This window comes from Sylvia atricapilla, chromosome 2, assembly GCF_009819655.1.
Source record: "Sylvia atricapilla isolate bSylAtr1 chromosome 2, bSylAtr1.pri, whole genome shotgun sequence".
In the NCBI taxonomy this organism is placed as follows: domain Eukaryota; kingdom Metazoa; phylum Chordata; class Aves; order Passeriformes; family Sylviidae; genus Sylvia; species Sylvia atricapilla.
In genome coordinates this window covers 52,611,320-52,626,703 of record NC_089141.1, presented here as the reverse complement: position 1 = coordinate 52,626,703, position 15,384 = coordinate 52,611,320, and the positions used below count along the sequence as shown (strand labels likewise).

The 15,384-nt window shown below is 36.6% G+C and overlaps 1 protein-coding gene across 4 annotated transcripts in view; it reads left to right on the top strand.

Moving 5' to 3' along the window:
* The window catches only part of FNDC3A (fibronectin type III domain containing 3A), a 111,987-nt gene that overhangs the window by 20,829 nt on the left and 75,774 nt on the right, over nt 1-15,384 (top strand). Inside the window, exon 2 of one of the 4 annotated variants that reach the window (XM_066313266.1) lies at nt 10,457-10,503. The exons of the other annotated variants lie outside the window; for them this stretch is intronic. The gene's annotated coding sequence lies outside the window, so the exon portion shown is untranslated. The remainder of the gene's footprint in view (nt 1-10,456; nt 10,504-15,384) is intronic. 4 annotated transcript variants of the gene reach the window in all.

Below are 15,384 nucleotides of genomic sequence, written 5' to 3'. Positions count from 1 at the left end.
CAGGTTAAAGCTGTAACTTTCCACCATGTTTTAAAACAAAACAATCCACAAAGTTAGAGGAATGTGTTAGTGTTCAGTCAGGAAACATGGGGAACTGTGTGGATGTTTGCGTGTCACTCAGTGCTGTTGTGGGAGATGGCCTGGTTGTCTGTCCCACAGAACAAGGGAGTATTGTGTTTCATAGGGTAAAACCAGGGAAAAGGAAAAGCAAAGACCGAGCCCGCTGGCTCCTCCTCCTCTGTTAAGCATGGAAGTGCTGCTTGCTTTTACAACTTCCTATCACTGTGTTCAGCACAAGGGCATAATGTACTTCTTATGTCTTGATGGTGAGTAAGATTGTAGATGGACAATGGAGCTGAGAGAAACCAAGTGAAACTGGGAAAACATGGTATGAAGACAGACGTGCTTGAGGGTTTTTCACATAAGGGTGTAGCTAGTGCAGTGATGCTTTAGTGATTATTGCTGAGGCTGGACAGGAAGGATGTGCTTGATTATGTGAGTCCTGATTTGATGGAAGGAGAGGAAAAGAAGAGGCAAGAGTTCAAACTACTTTAACACACTGATGTTAACTTGTTTTGGAAAGTTGCTACAGCACCCAGTGCTGTTCCAAAACAATTCAGTAAATTGCTGACACAAGTATGCAGCAGCCCTGGAGTTCTGGGCCCTCACAGTACCTTCCCACTAAAGCTAGGAGTTGCAAGGTAAGACATTTCTATATCACCTGTGTGTCCTTTATTACCAGAAAATATAATAGCACTCTCAGAGTAGCCCTGTGCCTGTTAACCATTTCCTTTTCTCTGGGGAATGGGACATAGTGTTTGACCTTTAGTTGACTTTATTTCAACTTTATTTCAAGGTATAGGGATAAAGTAATACTTCTAGCTTGGGAGGTTGCTTGCTTATCCTCCAGATTTTATTGAGAAGTTTGGATGTTTGGTGGGTTTTTTCCAAAAATCCCACTCTGTGTGTATATATGTGTAGAGTATGTGTATTGTGTGTGTTTAAGTAGATATTTAACATCAAGTCTACAGGTTAGTGTTCCTAAAACCAATTTCTTCTTTAAATATTTAAACCTCTGATATCAAAGTTGTTATTATTAACCTGTTATCATAGGAGGATATCTTCAGTCAGCAGAGTAATAGATGGCTATAAAACAAATGAAGTAGTCCCCTTTTTGGCTTTCAGATTGTTTACATATGTGGCATTAGAGAAAAAAATATAGTGGTGAAGATGGTGTTGGAAAATATAAATCTAGACTAGATTGCTAAATGAGTTTCCTAGGTTTTTGTTCTGGCACTTCTGCTTCTGAAAACCATATGGTACATTATCAAATTCCAGCTTGCTTTGGTTTCGCCTTGCTGCTGAAAATCAAGCCTAGAACTGCAATATGTTTCATGGTCTTTTCCTCAACACGAAAAAAAATATCTGTGTTAAAAGTTGTTTAACAACATGTAGTGTTATAACTGTTCTCACTTTCCATCACTTTCCATATTGTGCTGTTTTCTTTTCTTCTATCTGTGCTTTGATTTCACAGAACACAGACTGTGTGCATGGTTGCTTCTGTCCTTTTTGGCTGCTTTTTTTACCTTTATTTTTTTTTTTTACATCCCCTTTGGCTCTGTTGAATTAGCAGATATGTCTAACTTTTTCATTTTGGAGGTTCATTGAAGTTTGTTTTAGTTGACAATTATTCTTCCATTCTTCAGTGACTTCATAGCACTGAAGCGCAGCAGAAATGTATTCAGTGGAACCATTGGAACTCTCAGGTGTGCAGTGCTTCAGTGCCAGCTTATGGAAGCTCATTATCAAGCTGTATTTTCCCCAGGATTGATTAGTACTTCTGTGTAGCAACCATCCCTGCAAAATACATAATCAAACTTACATGAGACATTCCATATACAGAAAAATCTTTTCCATGGAAGCTTTTAACTGGTTGTTGGCTATGATTTTAAAACAAAGAAAAAAACACAAAGAAAAGCTAAAAATATTTGAATTTTGAGGACTAATGGTTAGTAGATCCTTCCCCTGACTTAATCATGTTTTTTAGTTAAGAAGAGTGAAGTTTTCTTAGTTAAGTGTAATTTTTTTTTTTGCATTGGAGATCAGAATATTTTTTCCAATTTATTTGAACTGTATCATTGATTGCAGATGCATTGAAAATTTGCTTTCAATTTCCTAGAAGGCATCATCCTCAGCAGAAAGTGAGGAATCAAAATACTTTGATGTATAGTAATGTATGAATACTATACTGCTTTTGCTGAGAAGATTTATTGCACAATTGATACTACCATTCAGATATGTTTATTTTATTGTTTTCTGTTTGAAAATAAGTGTAGAAACAAGAGTAAAGGCTGTGTAGTTCATAGCCTTTTCTGCTTCTATTTGGTATGAAAATTCATAGAATGAAGCATCCTCATAGAACTTTTCAGTAATTGTCTTTTCTCTCCAAAATGTCTGTTTTCATATGCATGATATGAATCCTAGATTAATTTTGGTCTCTGATACAGTAGATTCTTCCCAAGATACTGGAGGCATTCAGCCCCTGTTGAATTAATCTGTTCAGAAACTGACATTTGGGAGAATTGGATGACACATGAAAATTAAATTTCAAGTCAGTTAGTCACTGTAGGTTGATAATACAGTCAGTGGGAAGAAATAAGCATGTCCAGGAGATGATCCCTTTCATGGTGTACAAAGGTGACTAAAAATCTTTACTTTTTTTCTCCCTCTCTTTTTTTATGAGGTGAGAAGGTGCAAATTGCCTGGTGCTATAAGCATTGGGGTAGCTTGGTTTTTCTTGCAGTCTGTTGCAAATGGGTCTGGTTGCTGGGTCTGTGTGCTCGTCTATCAGTAAGGTTTGGAAGGGTATAGTTAACACTTGGACAGTATCCAGGACCCAGGCACGATCCCGTCTCACCTCTTCTCTGTGCAATGGGACACTTAATGCTGAGTAAGCCATGACCTGAACACTAAACTCCAAGACCTACAAAGTCACCCCAAGTGCTTACCTATGTTTCCTCAAAAGACAGCTCCTCTAATCTCACATAGTAAGTTGTGACAAAAATGTAAATACTTTGAAAAGTCATACTTTTAGTTACAGAAAGTCCACTCTTAAAATATGTGAGAATTACACACTTGGCAAATAAGTTATCTGAGGTACATCCTCTGCTAGCTGAAACCCGTTTCTTCCTTAGGAAGTATTTCTTTACTGAGATAGTGGTCAAATGCTGGAACAGGCTTTCTAGAGTTGTGGCCAAAGTCCCAACCAAACTTGTCGGTATTTTAAGAGGCATTTGGATAATGTCCTTAACAACAACTTGGTCAGCCCTCAATCAGTCAGGCAGTTGGACTAAGTGATCATCATAGATCCCTTCCAACTAAAATAGTCTGCCATATTCCATTCCCTAGAGACTGAGGCTTTGCCATAACTGGGTGGAGTCCATGAGCCCTTGTTACAGAATTATACACTTTATACAGCAGCCAGAATGACATTACCTACAAACAGATAGACTCAGACTATACTTTACACACTATAGCAAAAAAATGGCAGTTGCCTTTATTTTTTCTCCGTCTCTGTTTAAAGTAGAGGATTTGGGTTGTAGAGATTTCTTCCACCAAGCCCCTGGTCCATGACTGACTACGTCTTTCCAGTCTGATCTAATTGAGATGTATCTTTTAATCTCTCTTCCAGCTCAAGTTTGTATTGTCATGGTGTTTTGATAGACAGTGATGCCCATATTTACATAAAACTGGGTACATGGGCTACTTTTTCAGGGTAAAAAAAAGGCTACTTTGGAAGTAATATTGAAATTCTTAACATTTGGGGCTTTTATAATTAAATGCTCTTTTTAATAACTAGGAAACACTGTTCCTTTGCCACTTCCTTTTATACTGTACTTAGGATAAAAAAGTTAAACACATCCATCAGTCTTAAATATTATGGGCTTTTAAATTGCTATATCAGCAAACAGGAATCTGAGCTGTCAGAAGCAATGTTGGGAAATAAAAAAATTCTCTTCTAGTCCATAAGACATTTGGGCTGTTGCAAATAGGCAGATTGATCAAGGAAGATGCCTGCTGGGCAGACTAGCCCCTGTGGAGTATTAGCTGAAACCTTAGTTTTCCCCTGCTACATGTTGGCTGTGCAGTGTGAGCTCTGTTTCTCATCCACTTTCGCTTAGCATTGTGAAACTGAATTCCTAGGGACTTCAAACAACAAATAATGAAATGAGAATAATCTGATTGAAGTATTAAAGTTTTTCTTTTTAGAGGTTGATGTGTCTAACCACTGGCCATGACCAGATGCCTCAGAGTTCCAGAGTTCAGTGACTGCCCCTAACACTGCTTCCTTCTAATTCTCTGTAAACATGGATTAGCTTAAAACTTTGAAGCCCAAATGTTTGTCTGTTGCATTATCCAGATTCTTTGAAACACTGCTGTTACCCTTATGGTTATACTTTTGCTGATTTAAAGATATAATAGTGGTATTATTTTAAGTAATGAATTTTCTGTGCACTATCTGCTAGCTACAGACTGTGTCAATGCTAATGAGACAGATTGGGTTTGCTGTAAATGAGGCAAATAAAACTTTGCTTAGGCAAGCTGTGAGAACTGAGAATGCAAAAGAGAAGAGACAAGAAGCAAGTAGAACAAAATTGTAATTACTTCTTAATACTAAAGAATGAGACAGACACTTGTGGAATGTACACTGATTGGCACTTTTATATGTGGACACTAACAAGTCTTGAACATTTATCAGTGACACTCAATGCAGAATAACATTTATCTTTTATTCGTTCTTCTCGAAAAACCTTGTATTTTTACAAAACTAGACTAGAAATCATCTTTGCCTGCCCTTCTGAGTAGTGATATTTTTCAGCTGATCATCTTCCATGTGAAAAGAGGGGGAAGAAACGCAAGTACAGTAAGAAATTTTAAAACCTTTGATAAATTTGTTTTCTAGGGAAAAAAAAATCAACAATTCCTGTATCTTTCCAGCCTACCTTTCTACAAAAAGCAATGAAAGTTTTTTGAGATCTATGGTTTTTTAATGCCAGTGCCAGTGAACAGTCTCACCATCTTTCCAATCTCCCTATTTCCAGTTGTTTCTGGGGATATTCTGTCATCTTAGCACAATCAGTGGTGCTGACAGTATCTTGTAGCAATGGTTAAAGATTAAATGTTTACTGATTTTATTATCTGTCAGCTGCCTTTTAGACAAGTGATGCAGAGTTGCTTGGTCTGTCCTCTGAAAATACAGGCCTTAGAACCATGTCACTGAGAAGATGTCTTCTTTCAATCACTTTTTCCAAACATGCAGCTATTGTCTATGTAAGCTGAAATAGTTCGGATTGTATTTGGTTTTTTTAAAATCCCAAGCATGTAAATTGCTATTGCAACATATTATGTAACAATTAATTCTGTATTGATTACCTCTCTGGTCCTGATACCCAAGATTTGTTAATGTCCTGTACTGCCCATACGTTTGTTATTCTTCATGAAGAAAGTTTTAAACTCTATATCTAGAGCATTTAGATCCTTATAGCCAGTACTGGCAGATGCTATGGTAGAGAATTGTGTGGTCATGGAAAATCTGTAAACTGGAATTTACTCAAATAAATACAGTGGAAAACAGATGATTTACAATTTTGATGTTTATGAGTGTTATATCACATTACTTGGGCAGAGATCAAAGTCTATAGGGCATTTTCTATAAAAAATGGTGAGAAGCCTGTTTTTGTCTGTTACTGATACTAAAACTAGAAGATAATTTAAGGAAAAAAAGAAAATTCTGACGTTTCCTTATAGATAACACAGTAATGTTGTGTGCTGGGTCTGCCACGAATTGATGTGTCATAAAGCGTAATCTAAAGTTTTCAAAACTCTTTATTGGTTGGTAGCCAATGTACATGTGGAGAGAGGAAGCTTTTATTAAGTTTAAATGAAGATGGGGGACAGAAAGATCTTTTGAAATATGACTTTAAGAAAGAAGCACTTGGAAGTAACACTTCATGACCATGAAATTCATAAGGCTTTAGCAATTTAGAACAATTTAAGGTACTGTTTAAATTTAGCTTTTATTACTGATGTCAAGTGTTTCTATTTAATAATCATATACTCCCTGCAGTACCTGTTACATAGATCTTAGGCATTTTCCCATTTAATATGGTTTTTAAGTGATAGTGGGCTTGATTATGGAATAGAGTAATTCATAGCCTCATTAGTCTTGTTATGATATAAGCACCAGATTTTGAACATACAGTCAATGGAAAAACAACTTGTGCTGTGTTTGTAACTGACATCACCTTGGCTTGACCACAGATGTGATTCCATCTGGCAATTTCTGTGCTACTAATGAATAACAACATTCAAGTCTTGCAGTATTCTTTGATCAGTAGCATGGATGAACTTAGCAATACTGTTGGCTATCCCTGCAAGTGGGAACTCTGGCACAGGTGAAGTGAAAAACCCACAAATCACAGAAAGTTTGTATGGGAGCGACAGCAATGTTAGTGTCAAGTCTGTGTCTAGTTTTCCTTGCTCACTGGACCACACGCTGTGGAGCCAACCTAGATGTAATGATTTTCCTTTTAACAAAAGATGGGTGGAAAAACATCTGCTTTGCAAACTAAAAGTAGGTGTTTTTAGTAATAAAATTATACTGGATATGAATAATCGATACTTTCTGCCTAGGAATCTTTTACTTGGTAAATAATTTCATGCTGATCAAATGTTAGGAATATGACTTAAAGTTAAAAGAAAGTTACTTTTTTATTTTAAGTAAGCTGTAGCTTTGGGTCCTTCTATGTAAAAGGACTTTGTACACTTTGTTTCTTTGTACACTTATTACCTCTGAAGACATTAAACGTTAGTAACATTAGAAGTTTTTATACCTTAGACAGCATTTAATCTGTAATGTCATGTTTTTGCATTCTGAATACCAAGACAATTTCAAAGCAGTTTTCTATATCTGGTCTGCCTGTGAGTTAGGACTTAAACCAGTAGAGCATAAATGATTATTGAAATGATTTCTCAGAAGAGGAGAGGGATGTATGTTTTGCCCTGTGTAAACTGTCTTTCTTCAGGTGAGGGTGTGCCTGCGGTCCCCCTCTGTTGTTTGGTTTAAAAACCACAGATGTGAGGTTGCCAGAAAACAATACCGGATGTTTTCAGTTTAGCTCTGGAGACTAATAGAGGGAAACCATCTTTTTCAGCTATCTGAAATGTCTCTAATATTAATATTTAATAAAAGGTATTTCAGTCTATAGTATTATTCAGGGCAGACATATGTAAATTATAAAGCAAAGTTCAGAAACATACTTCTTTCTTTTCATATCTCTTAGTAAATGCATGGTATAAAGTAGCACAGTGTTTGAGAGAGTGCATTAGAATCTCATTGATTATTTCTTTGCTGTTTCTTTTTATTCTTTTACAAAGCTTTTTTTCCCCCCTTATTTCTGGCTTACTTGAGAAATGAAGTCATAAACTGTATTGCAGATTATAAAGTGAGAAGTTGGTTCATTCTGAGTTAGTATATCCTATCTGGGAATCAGGAAGCTAAATTAAAAATGCAGTTATAAAACGACATATATTTGGAAGCTTTGTTCTCTTAAACCCGAACCTTCTGTTGACTGACGTTAGATGATCCAGAAGCAGATGCTGCAGCAGCTATTTGTTGATTTAGTTGCTATGGTGACATGATACATTCATGTACAGCAGGAAGCTCACTGTACGTTGGCTAATTTGATAGGAAGGAAGCCTTGAGGTAGGTATTGCTGACTATATTGTTAATTGATCCTACCTTTCACGTCCTGCCTCCACATGCTTCGTGGACGCACAGCAATAGAGGAAGGTGAAGGGGGATCCTCCTGCGTGGTGTTCAGGTTCAGGTGCCCTGTTAACGGGAGGGGGGCAGTGCTCAACACATCCCCGAAGATTACCTCAGTATTAAGTGAATGGAACAGATTGGAGCAGCCGGAGTGGTGCCTGTTGAATCTTCCTTCATCCTTTGTCACTGTGGTAGCACCAGTTGAATGAGAGAAATAAAAGGATGCGAGCAACAGTAAGTCTAAGTGCTAAGGCTTTTGAAATGGGGTATGAGATAAAGCATGTCAGTAATTAACATCTTGATTTGAGCTATTAGTGGAGAAGAATGTAATTGTTCTGAGTACCATGCCCTAATGACAGAGCATAAATGTGTCTCTGCCTGGAAGTTGTGTTGTATTATATTCACCCTTTTCTAGAAATACACCCTTTTATAATCTTGTTGCAGGCAGACTGTTAAAGATACAGTGTACATCTTACAAAGAGCTTCGCTGTACCACCCTCTTAACAGGTTCAGTGTTTTAAAAGAATTTTGAGTCAGAATGACCGAGAGTATTAGCTACGATATTTTCCTAAATTTGAAAAATATTCAAAAATGCATCTACCTTAGTCCTTTTAGGTAAGAATCTTCTCATGAGTACTGCTGAGTTAATTTCAATTGCAGTATTTTTAGACAAACCACTGCTGTCTGGTTGGGGTTGGTTTTTGTTTTTTTTTCATGTTGATGTGTATTAGCAGTGCATTTACAAATACAATTTTGGTCAAGTTTTTCCATTATTTGCGATTGCTGACAATCTTTTGCTACTGACTCAGCACCTATGACCATATAATGCTAAATATAGATGTTTTAAGATTAATAATAAACAAAGGGGAAAAAAACAACCAAACAAAAAAAAAAAAACAAAAAAAAAAAACAAAAAAAAAAAAACCACCAAGCCTGAAACACTCTTCTCTTTCCTAGTAAAACATCTCAGAAAATAGTATTGTTTCTGCTAGTATAGAAATGGTTTGTGATTCTATTATCTTTAAATTATGGTTTTAAAGGTCCAAATATTTTGGAACACTTCACCCTCTTGCTTTTTAGGAAGTTTGTTTGTAGGAAAAAAACCCCAAACTCCCCATAGCCCCAAAAACACTCACATTCCCCAAAACCACTCCACAATGAGGGAAAAACAGAACTCTGCCTTTCAGTAATATTGTTTTGCTCCAACTTGTAATCTTCCTTGTTGTGTAGGAACACTTCTTACTATATAGTTAGGTACATTTAAGTGTATTTTAACCACAGTTTGTAATGTAACATAGTCTTATTTCTTCATGTTATATATTTGATATTAGCAATGACTAAAATTGTTGTTCCATGTTCTTGCTTACCTTCCCCCTCCACTTTCTCCTCACATCTTACTTCCCCACATTTTTTGCTATTTTAATGTGTATGTCAAGCTGGGAATCAGCTTTGATGCTAAAGGATTGCTTTGTTTGTTTGTTTGTTATGATATATTTAGTGGTGTATCTATTAGCATTCTAGTTATATATGTTCAGAGGCTTTTAGCTTGGTTGGAAAATTTGTCCCAGATTTCACTCATTCTGGAAAAATATGTAAATTCAGAAAGTGTAACTAACTTCTTTTAGAGGAAGATACAAAGTAACCCTTTCCTTTCCCTTTCAGAGTGAGGTAGTGTGTGACTTGGGAGATTCAAAATGCTCTTCAGCTGAAATTCAGTCTGGTTCCTTTGGTTTTCTTGCCTTTGTGGCTGTAGACAGAGCTAACCTATGGAGAGAACAGAATGCCAGTTCTCATGTGGGCTTATCCCTCAACTTAACACGTGACACAGATGTTTAATGTATTTTGGTTTCTTTAGTCTTAGTCAGGATTTAAAAAATTAGCCTTTTTCTTTTCCCCTTGAGGCTGTTAGTCCTTGGTATTGAAGGATGAGTTTGAGAGCCAAGATATTCTGGAGACAGAAACAGCTTGATGATTTGTTTTTCTTTATTGCAAATGCAAAAATCTTTATCCCATATTCCAGCAACTCTAAAATTATAGTTTCAGGTTTTTGGCTAACACTTAGCTGTTTTGGAATAAACCTATAAGTATTAAGAAAGTTAAGTTTTTAAAATTATGTTTTACATTCAATAGCTAATGACTTCTATAGACAGAGAAGCTTTTAGGTATAAAAGCTAAATTTGGACAACATAGCATATAAAAGCATTTATTTGGACAACGTGGTTTGTTATGTGCTAGAAAAGATTTGAAGATTCGGCTGTAAATACCAAACTCGTAAACAAAGTTTTATTGTATCTGGCTTGATTCTCTTGATGTTTGTGAGGGCTTAGAAGAATCAGAAACTGTATCAGTGAGTTATAATTTTAAGGAGAAGGTTAACAAATGTCTTAATTCTGGATTTGTTTTATTTTGTGTCTGTGAAAGAGTATCTAATATATTTCTAAATACAATCATTTGTTGTTTGGGGCTTTGTTTTGCTGTGGGGTTTTAGGGTTTTGGTGATTTTGTTGGTTTTTTTTCCTTACTTTGAACTAAATTTAAATTTTTAGAACCTGAACAATAAATTAAGAGTATTATAAATATTTTTAATATGTAGGTTTTTTATCACATAAAATCTCTTTTGCCTTATAGGTCCTCCACAAGTATGTAATTGATAGAAATGGCAAAACAATTTTGAGGTACTGTTTTTTGACTGGCTGTATGGTGTATGTTTATTTGGGGAGGAAGCTTTGCTCTTTAGCCTTTTAAATTTTTTTTTGAGAACTGCTTTTGCATATATATAATGGTGAGCAAAAGAGAAATGCATCAAACTTGCTGGGAGATCTTTTGAAGTTAGCTTTTAGAGCTTTTTGATTTATTTCATTATTTACTTACCAGCTATTTTTTTTTCCCTCCACGGGGACAGAAATAGTTTGGACTTCTAATTGTATTTACAGCTTCTGCTGTGGGAAGATGTTGCCTTAAAACAGTGAAGATGTTAATGCTTAGGGATTAGTCCTAATCTGATTTTGTTTTCCTGCTCTGCAAGTCTTTCACCTCATCTAGGTCCTTCTCAGGATATTAGTATTTCACAATGGCGTAGGTTTATTTTTCCATTTTTCTTACTAGCCACCTGAAAGAGACCAGTTATTAATTGTGCAAGGCTATTTATAGTTTGTTGATTTTTTTTTTCCCCACTGAAAGTACCAGGGAAGCTTTTTCCTTCATACTGCAGTGTAAATACACATTTGTGATGTTGCCACAAGCCTAATGCTGCCTTTCTTTTCTGTCAGGTAGCTGAAATTATTTTGAAACCTGTCAGTCTCCTGGTACATCACTACTTCTGTTAGGAGGATGGACGTTCAAGTAGAGAAGCTTGTAGAAGTGCGTATCTTACAGAATGAAGGGTTGGTTTTAATTGTTATTTTAGTGGAGTTAATGGGCTTTTTGGCCTTAATTGGCGTGCAAACAAACAAATTCAAAACAAGATTAGCTAACTCTGTATTTGAAATTCCATTCTGCCCTCACTGTGCTCCAGTGAAGAAATAAGTTAACTCTGTATTCATCTGGCACGAGCAAAATCTTAGGTTGCTTATGAAAATATTCTGTATACCTAATGACAAAGATTAGTAAGATACAAATCAGCTATATTTTGTATTGTTGCTGTTTTGCTTTTCAAAGACACTGCTGTGGCCATATTGGCAGAGTGAAATACCTCTAAGGATCTTATTTTGGCTTCTGCAGCCTTTGCTTCATGCTGATAAAAATTACTTCTAGACCTTTATGAAGATAAGTGTTAACATTTGGCCTTAAGTTTTTCCTTTCTTTGGAGCAGCCTGCCGAGTCAAGGTGGCTGCAGCTCTGCCTTGCACAGCTTTCCCTTCCACCTTTTCTTACTTGCGTTCTTACAAGGGTTTCTTTATGACTCCAGACATTTTTATCAAATTCATTTATTTCATGTTAGAAACAAGCTGAAGACTTGAATAAAACATTAAGCTCCTTTCCTGGTTCAGTCTTCAGAAATATCCTATATTTTCTCTTGCAGATAGTGAAGAATTTTACTGAATAAAGATAAGATTGAGCATTCTCCTCTTTGAACATTTGTACTTCCATTGATTCTGCAAATGCAAGATATAAATACTTTCCATCCTGCTCACACTGATGTAGTAATAAATCCTATATGAGATCTTAAGATATAATAATTTAAAAATAATCATGTATCTGTTAATGGTAGTATGTGCAAGTCAGTGTTACATATCTCTGTAGGATGTGATTCTACTACTCCAGCTGCAATAAAATTATATTCAATTTGGAATTCTTTAGGAAGAGAATTACTATAGAACAGTTTTAAGTAAGAATTGTTGTATTCTAAAAATGTATTTGCCGCATCTGATCAGCTCAAATTGTGATTTAAGGTGTAGAATAGATTTTCAAAAACACTCAGGAGTGTCCCTTATTTAGTCTTTCAAAAAGCCAAAATATTGTAGTGCTTCTTCAGGACACTGTCAGTAATTGTTTACATATTAGTAATTTAAATGTGCTGGAAATGTTCACGGAGACTGAGGCTAAGTGTCATGAAACAAGTCAGTTTTAGTAAATCTTTTTTTGCAAACTGTGAAGTAAGAGTTATCTCAGGAACGGTTTTCAGTTCTGTATGGACCTGTATTATGTTCAGGACTACTATAGCATATTCATTATTGCAGGTGTCTGTTCCAGCACCTGGGAATGTTCCTGAGTACTGCTTACTTTGCTAATGTAGATGTAGCCTTAGGTATCACTGATGTGGTCAAGGCAATGTAGCAGTTCTCCCAGGAGAGATCAGAAATATTAAAACCCCTTGGTTTGTAGACTGGGTACAAGAAGATGGGGATATTAAAAAATATTGAAGGAAGTGGATAAAATTTATTCAGAACTGTTTTTCAGCAAATCCCATAGCAGAGAAGCTAGGAGATGGTTGTAAAATGTCTAAAAAGAATATTTCAGAAACTTACTGCCATAGGAGGCTGTAGAGGCAATTCAAATTGTAAGTGAACTCAGAGTTTAGGCAAACATACAGACTGCACAAAGTGGCCTTGCTCACATACTCTCCTTAAACAGCATCTCAATTGATATGTTAGAGTCAGGGTGCTTGGCTAGATGGGCTGCTGACCCAGACCATCAGGTCATTTCCTATGTTCTTGCTTGGCTTCAGCTTCTGCCTGAGTTCAAACAGCAATTTCAGGAAATACACACTGAGCTTTCTAATACATGGCATTATTAGTTTTGTTAGAAGGCTTTTTGTTAGGAGGTCTTTCCAGTCCAGGCAATTAAATTAAACTACTATGAAGCTCAGTATGTTGCTCATTTGATTTGGATTTATCTTCTAAAGTAGCCTGGATAGAATAAATGAAGCACCATTGAAAAGTGTGAAATTTCACTTCTAAAACTGATAGTTTTGATAACTGATGTTTCGGGTGTTGCGGACTTCAGCCGACTTCAGTGGACACATTTTATTTATGCAAGAACTGCTTTTAACATGTGTTTCTATACTCTTGTATTGTCAACTTGTATGCTAATCTCTGGAAAGAGATTTTTTTTTACTATTTTTCACCAGGAACAGTATTGAGGTCATGTGGATCATCAATTAACAACTGTTTGAAGTAAACATTTTTAAGTCACAGTGGAAATTACATAGAACTAGTGGATGTAATACTTCTGTTTCTTAATGGCATTATCTTAACATGTTTTGAGACAAAAATACATTGAGTCAAAATTCTGATAGCATTCAGAAATTAGACTTCTAAATTTTCTTAGGTTCCATTATAGCTGGTCATGCTTTAGAAGTGCTTGTATGATTCTAGAATTTGTATCAAGGCTTCAGTATTCTAAGTTCACATTATTTTGTTAAGATTGTAAAGTTCTCAATTAGTGTTTTGTAGATTTAGTAAGAGAAATAGCCCTTGAAAAGTGCCTGTGTTAAAGGTGCCTCCCACTGAGACTGACATCACTAATTAGGTTTTTTTCTGAGTATCATAGTTATCTTAGAGTAGCAGGCAAAGGATAGAATGCATGTCAGCCTTTGGGTAGCAGAACTTTAGGTGTTGGGAGTAAAGCAACAGAATTTATCACAAAAAGGTTGAGGCACAGGAAGAGAGGCTGTACCATCAGATTTTTAGTTCAAGCCAATTTGAATGTTTTGCCCAGAAGAGGAAAGAGGTCAAGATCTAGAATATTCAGTGTGAAAGACTCAGGCCCTGGTTTTCGGAAGTACTGATGTCAGGGTGCATGGTATAACATGTCTGATGGGATGGGCAAGGCTGCACAAAGGCACCTTGAGTGAGATGAAAGAGCTGTAAAGAAGTAATCCATAGTTTTTTGGTTTGGTTTTTGAGTGGGGTTTTTTTGTTGTTTGTTTGTTGTGGGTTTTTTTTTGTTTGTTTGTTTTTACCTAAAACATGATGCTGTAACATCCATGTTACATTTTCCTTTAGAGAAATTTTCTTGCATCTTTGAATATGTGCTGCAGACTTTCATTAGATAAGGGGGAATTCCTGTGGGTGACTGTCAATCTTTTGTACTGTCTTTTCCGACCATAAAGGCACCAATCTCTCTTTATAGCATAGCTTTAATTTTTCTTATTTCAAATCTTATTTACTGAGGTGCAGAGTGTCAGAAATGCTCTTCTCAAAGCTGCCATTGCTCCATGGGGCTCAACTGTGATAAGGTTGGTCCAGAAACCACTTTTGGTCATACATTGTCCCAACACAAAGACTATTAAAGCCAGCAGTTCTTGAAACTAACAAAATTTCTTCAGCCCTGATTCAGAATCTCTTATGGCACACTTGGCAGCATACACAGCCTACCTTACAATAGCTATAAAATAAAAATGTGAATGCACTACGTAAAAGCAAGGCTGAAAGTGGGAGTCAGTGGAATACAGTCAGGTATCAAGGAGGCTTATTGTCCATTGACAAAGACACTGTATTTAATGTTTCTGGGAACTGAGATCTCCTTAAACTGCATTAAGTTGATGAGTCTCCTCACCCTTTGGATTGGCAGTCAGATGTCATCAGAGATGTGAAATTCTGATGGTATCCTGAGTGTCAGAATGGTGCTGGACTCTGTTAGGTGACCTGTTGCTGCTGCTGAGCAGTACTTGTCTCACTGTTCACCATGGCTGCCCTGTTGAGCCTTAGCTTCTCAGAGCACCTGTGAAGTGAGCAACAAAGGTGCTCACGCAGGAGAAGCTAATTTAACACAAAACCAGGAGCACAGGGCCCACTTGCTGCAGTTGGGCCAGTTTGTGTATTGCCATGTTCAAGTCCACTCTGCCGGCTGGAGCCTCAGGTTTGGATGGCCCACAGCAAGAGGCCTGGGGGAGGAAAGCCAGCAGGTTCCCGAGAGAACATTATTACCCAGATTACCAACCTCAGGCACTCACAAAGAATAAATAGGAGCAACTGGGAATATCAGTCAATCCACATCACTAGTTACTTTAAAAGCAGGAATCGAGGGCCAGCCATCACCTTAAAGCTTCTCTCCTTCTCACAGTTCATATGATGGTGACCAAGAATATTGAGCTGAGAATGGTACAGATTGAC